This window comes from Schistocerca gregaria, chromosome 5 (assembly GCF_023897955.1).
Source record: "Schistocerca gregaria isolate iqSchGreg1 chromosome 5, iqSchGreg1.2, whole genome shotgun sequence".
In the NCBI taxonomy this organism is placed as follows: domain Eukaryota; kingdom Metazoa; phylum Arthropoda; class Insecta; order Orthoptera; family Acrididae; genus Schistocerca; species Schistocerca gregaria.
Window position 1 is genome coordinate 492,568,763 of NC_064924.1, and position 12,564 is coordinate 492,581,326.

The 12,564-nt window shown below is 42.5% G+C and overlaps 1 protein-coding gene across 5 annotated transcripts in view; it reads left to right on the forward strand.

Annotated features, from left to right (window-relative positions):
• Positions 1-12,564, forward strand: part of LOC126272722 (V-type proton ATPase 116 kDa subunit a 1) — a 610,777-nt gene that overhangs the window by 114,798 nt on the left and 483,415 nt on the right. For all 5 annotated transcript variants that reach the window (XM_049975766.1, XM_049975767.1, XM_049975765.1 and 2 more), the window contains one exon: positions 8,962-9,031. The gene's annotated coding sequence lies outside the window, so the exon portion shown is untranslated. The remainder of the gene's footprint in view (positions 1-8,961; positions 9,032-12,564) is intronic.

Below are 12,564 nucleotides of genomic sequence, written 5' to 3' on the forward strand. Positions count from 1 at the left end.
GTGTGTGTTTGTTTGTTTGTCCTTAGGATAATTTAGGTTAAGTAGTGTGTAAGCTTAGGGACCTTAGTAGTTGACATTTTTGGACCGTAATGGATTTTACAGCCAAGCTATACCTAGTAACCACAAAAGAAAATTCTCATCTAACATAACCAGTCACAGATAGCAATTTAAAGTTGCGTATCTTTTTTATTTATTTATTGGCTTTCGGGACGTGGCCATACTGTCTTCTCATTTATGACGATGCGAAAGTAAGCTAACATCTAGTACCCGAGCGGAGTAAATGCCGACCCGGCTGAGACTCGAAGCCGGCCCGCTTTGGTTAGCAGTCCCCCGTGCTGACTGCAGTTGCCGAGACGGACGTCGCCTGTCCTTGATGACTCACCTGAAATCATCATCTTTGGCTGCTTTAATTAATAATTGCCCTCTAGCTGTTGCAAGGCAGTGTAAATGAAGACATTAAGCCAGAGACATTGCTGCTTGGCTGTCTTTTTACGGCCATAACGCCACAACGGTGCGTTTGCCACATGTGGTATACTACAAAATTTTGCGCGCGTCGATTTCCTCTGCTCTTCATACTCCTTATTAAAAGATTACACTGTCTGATCAAAAGTATCCGGACGCCGAGTAGTGAAAATTAATACGAGGTTTATCCAGCCTTCCTATTTTATAACGACGTGAACTATGCTGAGGACACTTTCAATACATTGTCCGAATGCCTGTCGAGAAATGGACCCACTCTTTCTACAGAGCCGAAACCACTGAAAGTGCTGAAGCTGGACGCTGGGATCTGGAGCGAAGTCACCATTCTATTTCATCCCAAAAGGGTTTCGCTGTGTGCACCTCGGCTCTCTGTGCAGTTCAGTGGACTTCCGGAATATTATTGTTCACAAACCCTTGCTTCAAAGATGCTACTTTATGAAACGGTGTATTGCCGTTCTCGTACAGTTACCATCTCTGCACTATTCCTATACTGTACGTAGTACACAATGTTGCAAAATGTGTTCTTATCCTTCCACAATTAAGCGCTATAAGGTGACCACGAGAAGCCCCGCCCATACGCTAACAGCACCTCCACTGCACGTGACTGTTGATGCTACAGTAGACGGCAGGTAGCGTTCTCCAGACATCTTCAAACCCAAACCCTTTCGTAGGGTTGCCACAGGGTATGGTGTGGTTCATCAGTCCAAATCATTCGTCCACTCTCCAGTGGCGTCGCACTTTACACCACCCCAAGCTTCCAGTTCACTGCAGAAATGTGTGGCCTACGAGGACCTGCCCGACCATTGTAAACCATTCCTTCCAATTCCTGACGCCCAGTCTGCGAACCGGCCTACTGGTAGCACTTCAGAACTCGCAAGTGACTCCTTCCGCTGATTTAATGAGATTTTTGCTACACCCTCGACCGTCATTGCGTGGCGGTACATTATGCCTGCCTGATCTTGAGTTAGCTGTAGTTATTCCTTCGCGTTTCCACTTCAAAGACGCATCACCAACAGTCGAACTGGGCAGCCTTAGTAGGGCTGAAATGTCACATGTGTTTGTGTACATCCATTTTCGAAGTCTACTCACCAACCCATTCTGCTGTTAGAGCTTGTAATCTTACGCTCCCACACATAACTATTAAAATTCTCATTATTTATACTGATTATGAAAGCTTCGAGTGGCGTAAGATATACAAAAGAATAACTTTTTACTTATCTTCATTATCTCGTTGTTGTTGTTGACTAGGGCTCAAAACCTTGTCTAGGGGTACATTCTTGCAGCTGAAATTTCGATTTTGTAGGTTCTTGATGACTAAATAACTGATGAAGATTTGCCTGTATTATTATTGAATTTTATTCTTTGTCGCGTCTTTCAAAATCACAGTTTTCACATTTTCCACATCCAAAAAAGCCTATAATTACATAGTTGCTGACAAACTTAGAAGACGTCTACTTCCATGAGAGTCATGCCCACCACTACTCAAATTCTACACATTATTCCAGAGAGTTTACAAAGCAAGAGAGTTTACAAACTTTCTTTAGCAAAGAAGAATCTTCCCTAAAATATATCATTATTTTGTAAATCAATCTACAAATAAATTTAAGAATTAGCGTTAGATTGTGCAGTTAATAGTATGAATTTTAAGTGTGCCACAAATTTTGTAATTTCAATTATTTTTAAAAGAAAATTAAATTTAACTGTCAGTACATGTCGATTGTCACACATTGATTCCTTTTTTTTATACATTTTAGCATGAAATGTAATACATCGTATACAAAATCATATGAATTCTTTTAGTGAAACCGCTGAGATAATTTTGACCTATGCAAGAATCGATAGTATACATGGTATCGGTTATCTCTATAAAAAAGGTTAATGTTACAGGAGGATGATACATTATAAGCTTCTCTGCGGCAACGTAATTCCCTCAGCAAGCCTTTATACTGGCCGCGTCGCCTCTTGTGACATCTAATGGTCAATTAGGTATCAGAACACAGTACTTTGTCCTCGTCGGCGAATGTCCACCACAGATGGTCAGGAGTGCCCCAGGGACGCCACTTGGACGACTTGCGTGTCGATGGTCGTGATGTGATAACGAAGACAGCACAACACCCAGTTCCCGAGCGGAGAAAATCTTCAACCCAGCCGGCAATCGGACCCGGGTCCTTTGCATGACATTCTGCCGCGCTGAATACTCAGCAATCGAGTGTGTAACAGGACCGCTTTCATTCTCTGTACACATAAATAACCTGATGGACAGGGTGCGCAGCAATTTACTCCAGTTTGCGGATGACGTTGTATCGTACAGAAACCTGTCATTGTCGATTGACTGTAGGAATATACAAGATGACTTACATAAAAATTTCTAGTTGGTGTGAAGAATGGCTGCTTGTTATAAGTGTAGAAAAACTGAGGTTAAGGCGGATGAGTAGGAAAAACAGACCTGTTCAAAAATGGCTCTGAGCACTATGGGACTCAACTTCTGGGGTAATTAGTCCCCTAGAACTTAGAACTACTTAAACCTAACTAACCTAAGGACATCACGCACATCCATACCCTAGGCAGGATTCGAACCTGCGACCCTACGGTCGCAGTTCCAGACTGCAGCGCCTAGAACCGCACAGCCACTTCGGCCGACCAGACCTGTTCAAATGTGTGTGAAATCTTATGGGACTTAACTGCTAAGGTCAGTAGTCACCAAGCTTACACACTACTTAACCTAAATTATCCTAAGGACAAACACACACACACACACACACACACACACACACACACACACACACACACACACACGCGCGCGCGCACGCACGCGCGCGCGCGCGCGCGCGCGCGAGGGAGGACTCGAACCTCCGCCGGGAGCAGCCGCACAGTCCATGACTGCAGCGCCTTAGACAAAACAGACCTGTAACATTCGAATGCTGTGTTAGAAGGGCGCAGATTGTGACAGTCACTTCGATTAAATATCTAAGTGTGATTTTGCAAAGCGATATATAATGGAATGAGTACATTGGGTTGGTAGTAGGAAAATCGAATTCTTGACTTCATTTTGTTGGAAGAAATGTCTGCCAGCGGTAGCTGAATGATCAGCGTGACCGCTTGTCAATCCTCTGGATCCAGGTTCGATTCCCGGCTGGGTCGGGGAATTTTCTCCGCCCGGGGACTGGGTGTTGTCCTATTATCATCATCATCATCAAATCATCCTCATCGATTGCAGGTCGTCGAAGTGGCGTCACATTGAAAGACCGGCACCCGGCAAACGGTCTGCACGACGGGGGGCCCTAGTCATATGAATAAATAAATAAAATTGAAAGAAATTTGGGAAAGTCGACCTCATACATAAGGGATACGGCGTATAGAACGCTAGTATTAGTGTTTGGTCAGATTAAAGGAAAACATCGAAGCAATTCATAGGCAGACTGCTAGATTTGTCGCGCAGGTAGGTTCGATCAGCACGCAAGTATTACGGAGGTGAATACAAATGGGAATACCTGGAGAGAAGACGTCTTTCCGCAAGGCACTACTGAGCACATTCAGAGAACCTATATTTGAGGGCGACTGCACAACCATTCCATTGCCGACATAACACATTTCGCATGAAACTTCTCCCTTTGTATGTAATGAATGACAGTGCTGGAAAAACTCGTACGTTATTTGATTTTCAAACAGGTGAACAAAACTGAACGTACTCTAACAGTTCTCTCTTTACTTATTCTGATCATCACTAAAGTGACACACAATATTTTTAGCGCAACCAATCTGATTTTTAATGATCCCTACAAAAGAATAACCCTGACTAACAATAACCTACACCCTTCATGAATCACTTGCCTCACAAAAATCTTCGTTATTCGAACTACTGCAATACAGCGAGCGCCAATACTGCCAGCTAAATAAAAGATTCAAACTACTGAAGGCACTAGAGATCAAAAAGTCACTATAAATTGGAATGACATGGGGTTTTATTAGAACCAAAAAATACAAATGTTCAAAAAAGTCCGACAGATAGCGCTTCATCTTATCAAAATAGCAATAATTAGCATAACAAAGTAAGACAAAGCAATTATTCCTCAGCAATAGGTAGTCGAGGAATAATGTTGTAAACAGCACTGTAAAGCATGTCCGGAGTTATGGTGAGGCATTGGCGTCGCATGTTGTCTCTCGGCATCCATAGAGATGTCGGTCGATCACGATACACTTGCGACTTCAGGTAACCCCAAAGCCAATAATCGCACGGGCTGAGGTCTGGGGACCTGGGAGACCAAGCATGACGAAAGTGGCGGCTCAGCATACGATCATCACCAAACGACGCGCGCAAGACATCTTTAACGCGCCATCTGTCGAACATTTTGTAAACTTTATTTGTTTTGGTTGTAATAAAACCCCATGCCATTCCAAGCATGAGTGTCAATTTTTACCTCTCTATCTACATTATTCCGTGGTTTATTAAGGTTTCAAATTTATACTGACTCTTTGATCACCCTGTATATATTCGTGACATCCATTTTGACAAATTCCCTTTTTCTGACGGACACACGACCAGATCGTCCGCTCATATTAACATCTCAAAACTCTGGCATCTCTCCCCCCCATATCTACCACTGCTGGCGGCTCACGTCCAACTGCCCAACGCTACACATCTACCTGCCCAACATTACACAAGCGAATATTCCAACTATGCGTCCAACCAGCCACAGACTGCACATAGCGCAGTCAGCGATTTTAATACAGAGCGCTACGTGGCGTTACCAACATAAAAACCTAAACAGCCTATTTACACGCTTCACGACCATGAAGATAAGATGAGAGAATTTAAGGCTCTTAAGGAGGCGTATAAACAGTCGTTTTTCCCTCGCTCTATTTGCGAGTGGAATCGAAGAGGAAATGACTAGTAGCTGTGCAAGATATCTTCCACCATGCACCGTAATGTGATTTGCGGAATATGTATACTGATGTAGATGAATTCCACACAGTATGCCCAGATATTTTCAACACGATAATGTATTCGAGAGAAAGTTCTCTCTGCCAGATGGTGTTACGCGTCAATTAATAAGACCCCATGTCTGATCCCGCACTTCAAGGTGAAACAGGAAGGCGAATTGTTGACAAATGTTTCGACTGATTTGGCTTTCAAAATGGCATTCACATTTTTTTGGGTCACACGGTAGTTGGATCTCAACTAGCGGCTGTTGGTGAATGAGTCGGTAGAATCGCCGAGCCATTCACGCATCTGGCCACATTCGCAGCCATAGGCGTAATGAGGCAATAAAGCGAGTACGCTTTCGCAAGCCGAGCAGCGCTAAGCGCCCTCCCATTCAGAGCGACATACTCGCGCCACGCTAGACACAAATCTTCGTACGTCGGCGAGAGAAAGCGGCCAGACACAATCTGTAACGACGTGTCGTGTCCTAGATTCGCACACTGGCCTCATTCAAATACCCCGACAACGAGCAGCAGGTTGCACTTTCGAAAAACATTTTTCATCGCAGCAGAGATCGAGCGATAAAGTGTTCGTTTACTCTGTCCCGCTTCCATCTCTTTTTGTTTTCGTGGTACCCAACTCGCGTATTCCCCGTAAGACTTACCAATGGACAGAAAAGGCGGTGGCTGGCAGATTAGATTGGTTGCCAAATGAAACAGAGATTGATTCATGGTCCGGAAATTCTGCGTTTACTTTCAGTTCCCTTAAACTAGATCTGCAGACGACGAGAGTTCTCTTTATGAAAGGCTTTGGACAAATTCTTCCCTCTTTAATCATCATCTGACTTGATGGTTCGTCACTTAACACACTGCCATTGTCATGCAGTTGACTTCGTAGCGCCGGGTCTTAGCACGTAATCCGATCAAAGAAGAGCACAACGTCGGATGCGATCCTGTACTGCTTTTACTCCTAGTTCAGTAAAACTATTTTTATTGAGAAGTGAGGAATCAAGCTTCTGAAACAAACTAACAAAAATCTACATTCAGATAAGACACCAGTGTTTTTCTAAGTCTGAAGACAAAGTCCATTTTATCGGTCACATTGATTATATCCAGTGCTTACTGGGACGTAAGAGGCTTTCTTCTTACCAATTGACTTTCAAAGGGTAGACCTAAAACCGTAACTGTTGGATACTAGGCAATGCTTGTGGACCGACAGGACAAAGAAATATTCGAGGTGACAGTTGCAGTGGGGAAGAACAGTGCTTTATTAGGACAGTTATTCATATTTCCAATGCGGTGTTTTGGCAATGCGAAAACTGAAGGAGTTAAAGTAACTACATATTTTTGAAACTTTGACAATGTTCACCAGAACTAGTATGTTTTCATCTCCACAAATTCCACAAGTGCATGTATTTGTGGCTGGAAAATTGTTTTTTGAAACAAAAGGCCAAGTATGGAATCTCCTTAGTGGGACAAAGTTTGTCGAAGTGCATTAACCGGTGACGGGAACACCTGTCGAGGGATTACTGGCAATTGTCGGGATATGCCTGATGGGGATCGTGGTACTTTACTGGGGAACGCTATATTTCTTGGGCCGTGGACCATACGATCACGTGTACAAGATCACGGGGACTCATACTAATGATAAGACATTTACGAGCCCAAGCCTGGGAGTCAGATGAGTGGCAGTCTCATTGGGACACGAGGCACTGCAAGGCAAGTTTACAGTAGTAGATTCCCAAGCATCAGGGACAGACTCAAAGTACGCGAGTTACGGTGCATTTATTAACGAGTCACGGACCCGGAGAGGAAGATGCCGCTGAATATGTCGTTTTCAATTGTCCCCTTTTCCAGACACAGAGAGAATGCAGACAGCTTGGTTGCGATCCGCAAACAGTTGTAAGTGACGGAAACTTGTGGACTACAGTTAATGATAGCGCGTAAATTATCTAAAAGACAACTGCTTAACTCTGTAAGATCAAGTAGATGTTCTGAATATCAAAATAGCGTTAACAGATAACAAGAAGCGTTTCCATATATATATTTTTTAAAAAACGGCATGAATGAATGCTGTGGCCACGCACATAATTATGCGGAGACTCGAGGATTCGTCGAAGATCGCTTGTATCAGAGTGGGCAATGTAGAATAGAGCAGCAACAATAGATTTACGAGTAGGTATAATTGTAGTTAGTCCGCAAACGTAGTTATTACGAGGTTTCCAGTACTGTATCCAGTAATATACGCTGGAAGTTCTTCCCCTGGAACTTGAGTCAATTCCTTTTATGTTGTTTAATTGATTCTTGTTTTCAATTTCGTGTTTAATTTTTACATTAATAATGGGAACTGTTGCCGTTAACATAATTTATACGTGTGAATCATTGTATGTAATCATGATTATTGAATATGTACGACCTGTTCAAAGGAAATTATCCGCTTTCGGCTGCAAAATCTGTATTGCGTTGTGTTATCGAAGGACCTTGGTAAGGTTCCACCTCTGGTGTTTCCACGTATTCTCAAGTGCTTTAGATGCCAACATAGCGTACTGCATCCTATTATGTATCAGCGGAGATGGTGGGTGCAAAATGGAATATATTACATGTTGGCACCTACAGCACTTGAGAAGGCTTGCAAGGCCAAAATTGGCCATTCCGGTGAAGTTAAATAAAGCAAATACGTTCAAACAACAGCTGAAATACGATCTTCGCAATGTCCTTCGACAAATAGACGGCTGTGGTAGCTCATATGAAGAAAATTGTGTTGTCGCTCGATTCCGACCAGCTGATTTCCATCATGCGAGTATCACAGGTCACGTAATATCGTCTCATCTTCCTGTTATTTTTCAAACCTCAGACTAAAGTCTCTTAATGAAATTATTACGTTTACGGAGCGCCATAACAAGAAAACGTTTGAAATTTCGTGTGTCAGAGGGTAGAAGTGGCTTATTTCCGAAAGGCATAGAGGAAGTGTTCAAATATGATAAAGTCGTTTCTCGCTCTTTATTGTTCACTCCACGTATTACGAGGTAACACAGAGTAATTTTTCATTGTCAACACTACTTAAGAGCCAAGAGTGCGTCGTCGCTCTTGCATACCGTGGACCAAATCTTTTCTTCTGCAAGCTATTTGCTTTGCGTATTGTGGGAGGAGGTAGTATGGACCAAACCAAGAAATAAATGTCTAGTGAACATGGATTATAAGAAATATGAGCACTTGTTCAGTACAAGAGGGGTGTTACCCACTATCGAAGATGGAGCAGTGCTTATAGTTCTCGAGGTATGCATTTTAGAGCTCATGTTTAGTCGACTTCCTTGCTTCGAATAATCGTTCCTAAATTTCGAACATTCCTCCTGGAATACTCTCTGTAATTCGTCCCACTAGTAGTACCTATCTGCGAAGCGTCTTTTGTTGTTACTCTGCACTATTTTGTGTGTTTATTGTAGAAGCAACACTTAACTTGCTTCTTTCCTCTTGAATGTACAGGTATGCAAAATAAAAACGTAATAATTAAAATTTCTGTTTGTGGTTTATTTCGTTACTTAAATTAACTTTTTTCCACAGGTTTCGAATGTAACGAACGGGGCCGCGTCACTTAACATCACTCTACCTAATTCTTGATCCAAGCTCGGTGGTAAGTATGTTCTGTTTGTGCAGCGATATTTTCGTCAATCGTACGTTTTATACTCTTGTTGTAAGTAAACATAAAAATTAATTTGGTGCCTGTGCAAGAAGCTCCAAAAATGTATCGCCAGTCGCGAACAGGAAATTTTAACACGTTGAATGCATTTCACGTTTTCTTCGGCACATTTTGTCTGCCTTATCAGGAGGAGCATGGTTATGTGGAAAGCTACTACAAGAGATCAGTTTCGCATTTTTTAGAAATTTGCTTAAAGTAAGTAATAAGCAAAGAAAACGACAAATTAAATAATTACTTAAATGTGTCTCCTTACATACTTACTACACGCTGCACAATATTTCTGGTGCAGTTTCCGCTTAACTTTCTAATGATTCGCAACGAGCTCATTGCAGAGTGCATACGCATTTAAATTACGACTATTTCAGAGTAATAAATGGAACATGTTGGTAGAATATCTGACGCGACGAATCTTTCGGCTTTTTAGACTGGTCTGAGAAGCTGGTAATACTTACGTAACTCTATTCACAGGATAAATCAGGAAACTGTTCATTTTATGCTCTGAATTAAAAAATAATCCAAAAAAATTGTTAACGTCGGTGTCCGTGTTGCAACCTTTGGTCAGACGTGGAGGAGACGTGGCGGAACGCTAGAAATGAGCTGTCGTGGTTGGACGTGTTGAAGTTGTCCGATTTGTTAGATTGTCCTATGTCTACGAGGAATGGTGCATCTCTCACAGTCATGTGGTGTAATAACAGTAGTCCCAGAGATCCTAACCAACAGGAATCCAGATGAGCGTAACGTCTTGTCGGCGACGGTCGACTTAAAACTCGACAGAAATTATTGCTGTCAGAGGATGCAGTTTTCCAGTGTACTTTGCAAAAGGAACCACATGCAATGGACATTTGAATTCGGGTATCTCGCAGAAGGCCATTGCTTACAACGGCACATAAATCTGCACGCCTTCAGTGAACCAAACAACTCAGAAACTGGACAGAAATTCACTGCAGATTTCAGGTGGGGTCGTGATTATTTCTCTATGTTCGAAGGCGTCAAGCTAACTGACGACCCAATGAGAGTTCAGCCCTCAGTACTCGGACGTTGTGGTTCAGGCCCTAGGTGGTATTGTTTTGTATGACTTGGGGTTGACTTGACTTCAGCTTATCGAGGGTTGGCTTGATTTCAGCTTACCGAGAGCGTGGACCAGGATGTTTATTTTACCATTCTTCGTGACCAATTGTTGCCCTTTCTTCTACCCCTTGTGGTGACTTACTGTGGACACTCTGGTGTTCCAAGATGACAATACCGTTTAATGTATGGCGAAAACTCAAGCATCTTAATGAACTTCGACTGGCCTATTAAATCACGCGATCTTAACCCCACAGGAAATGTCTTGGACTATTTGAAACTGTGTGTAACGTAGCAGTCAACATGCCGGCTATTTCGCTGCTCTACGAGATGTAGGCATCAGTGAGTAGCTTCATCTGGAAAAACTTTGGGACTCTCTTCCTCGCCGGACGCTATTGTTGAGATTAAGGCGGTGTTGTGTGTTAGAGGTGACTAAATTATTTGGCCGATATGCTTACGAAGTGTGGAAGGGGATTTGAAAGGTTTTTGGACGGTCATATCGCAGTATTCAATCGTTGCTGCGGGCACACTACAAGGAAATACCTAAGATTTGTGAACACTTCGAATGTCCATGTTCATTCCGCGACAGAGGCTGTATGATCGAAGACGCTCCGGTTGGAATGTTATTGCTCTTAATAATAGCGCAGATGAACTGCCATCCAAAAGGGTAAAACTTCCAGATTTGGATCTTAGCGGAACACTGTGGTGTATATTGTAAGAAAAATAATTAAGGAACATGTATCTTCATGCAGTACCTCGAAGGAATAGAGCAGTCCTTTTGCGAGAAAAATCCTATTCACGACCGTTCCGGATGGCCTACTTTGTTTCATACAATCCATTCTTTCCACTTCTTACGTCTTCAGTACGATGGTGTACCCAAAAGAAACAGAACTTATTTTTTATGTTATTCACATTTTAAGCACAAAGCTTCAACCCCCTTGAAAGTTATCTACACTTGTGTAATCCTTTATTCCATTTTTCAAATCATTATTTAAAATCATCATTTCTGATGCTCGACAGCGCCCCCGTCGTTTTTTCTTCACTTCAGCAACATCAGCAAAACTCTTTCCTTTCATGTCCGTTCTCGTTTTAGGAAAAAAAAGAAGTCGCAAGGACAAGGTCGGGTGAGTATGGGTTGAGAAGTAAGGGCCATACCAAGTTTGGTCAAGAATTGTCGTACAGACATGGCAGTGTGAGCAGAGAGATTGTCATGATAGAAAAACCAGTCGCCAAACTGCCACAAACCAGGCTGCTTCCTCCGCACACTACTGCGCAAATTTTGCAATACTTCCAGGTAGGAAGCCTGGTTAACTGTCTGAAACTAGGTAGCAAACTCTGAATGAAGACTCCTCTCACCTCGAAGAAACAAATCAGCATTGTCTTATTGTTTAATTTCACCTGACGAACTTTCATGGGGCGAGGCGAACTTGATGTCCTCCACTGGCTACATTGTTACTTTGATTCAGGACCGTAAACATAGCACGAAGTTTCATCACCTGTGATAGTTTTTGAATAAAAGTTTGGATCATTTCGGGGCTCGTCTTTCAAAGCACAGCGCACGCGGCCTAATTTTGTTCAGCCGTCACCAGTCGTGGCACGATGTAGGCAACCACCCTTTTCATTCCTAAATCTTCAGTCTCAATTCGCTGCACTGAATTCCAGGTTACTTTAAGCATCTCCACAATTTCTTCAGTGAGCCATCGTCGATCTTCGTTGATGATTGCACTGACGTTTTCAGCGTTTTCGTGTGTTCGGACTGTGGGAGGATGAGCAGAACGAGGTTTGTCATCAATTGTCATTTCATCGTTTTTGAAACTGGAAAACCACTCGCACTAAAGTTTTCCCCATAGCATTGTCCTTGTACGCCGTTTTAACATTTCTAGAGTTTCTGCTCCACTTCTTCAGAGCAAAAAGCAGAATTTCTCTGCCGCACTATGTTCACGAAAATCTGCCATTTCAAAAACGACAATCACACATAACAGTTGTCACTCTAAACTTAGCCTCCATCAGCAACGGCACTCGGCTTACTGACTCTAGAATGTTCACTTCATGAACTGCCAGCGGCAAAACGTGGTACTACAAAAGCTCTGCCAAAAAAAAATTGGTTCGAAATCTTTTGGGAAACCCACGTACCCGAAAGATATAAATAACTGTATGATACATGCAAAAAATCCATCTCAAAATTTGCATATTTCTCATTTCTGAAGCCAGTTTCTGTCATTACTTGATTGCTGTCGCTGTTGAAGACCACGTGCACGGATAATATATCTGTAGGTGTATTTGGCGCCGGTCTGATTATAGCCGAACCTGCGATAAATTTTATTTTTACCCTCAAACATCTAGTCTTACTAGAGGCATTCAGAACTGTCTGTCGAGTGCTGTATTTCTTTGGATACACTACA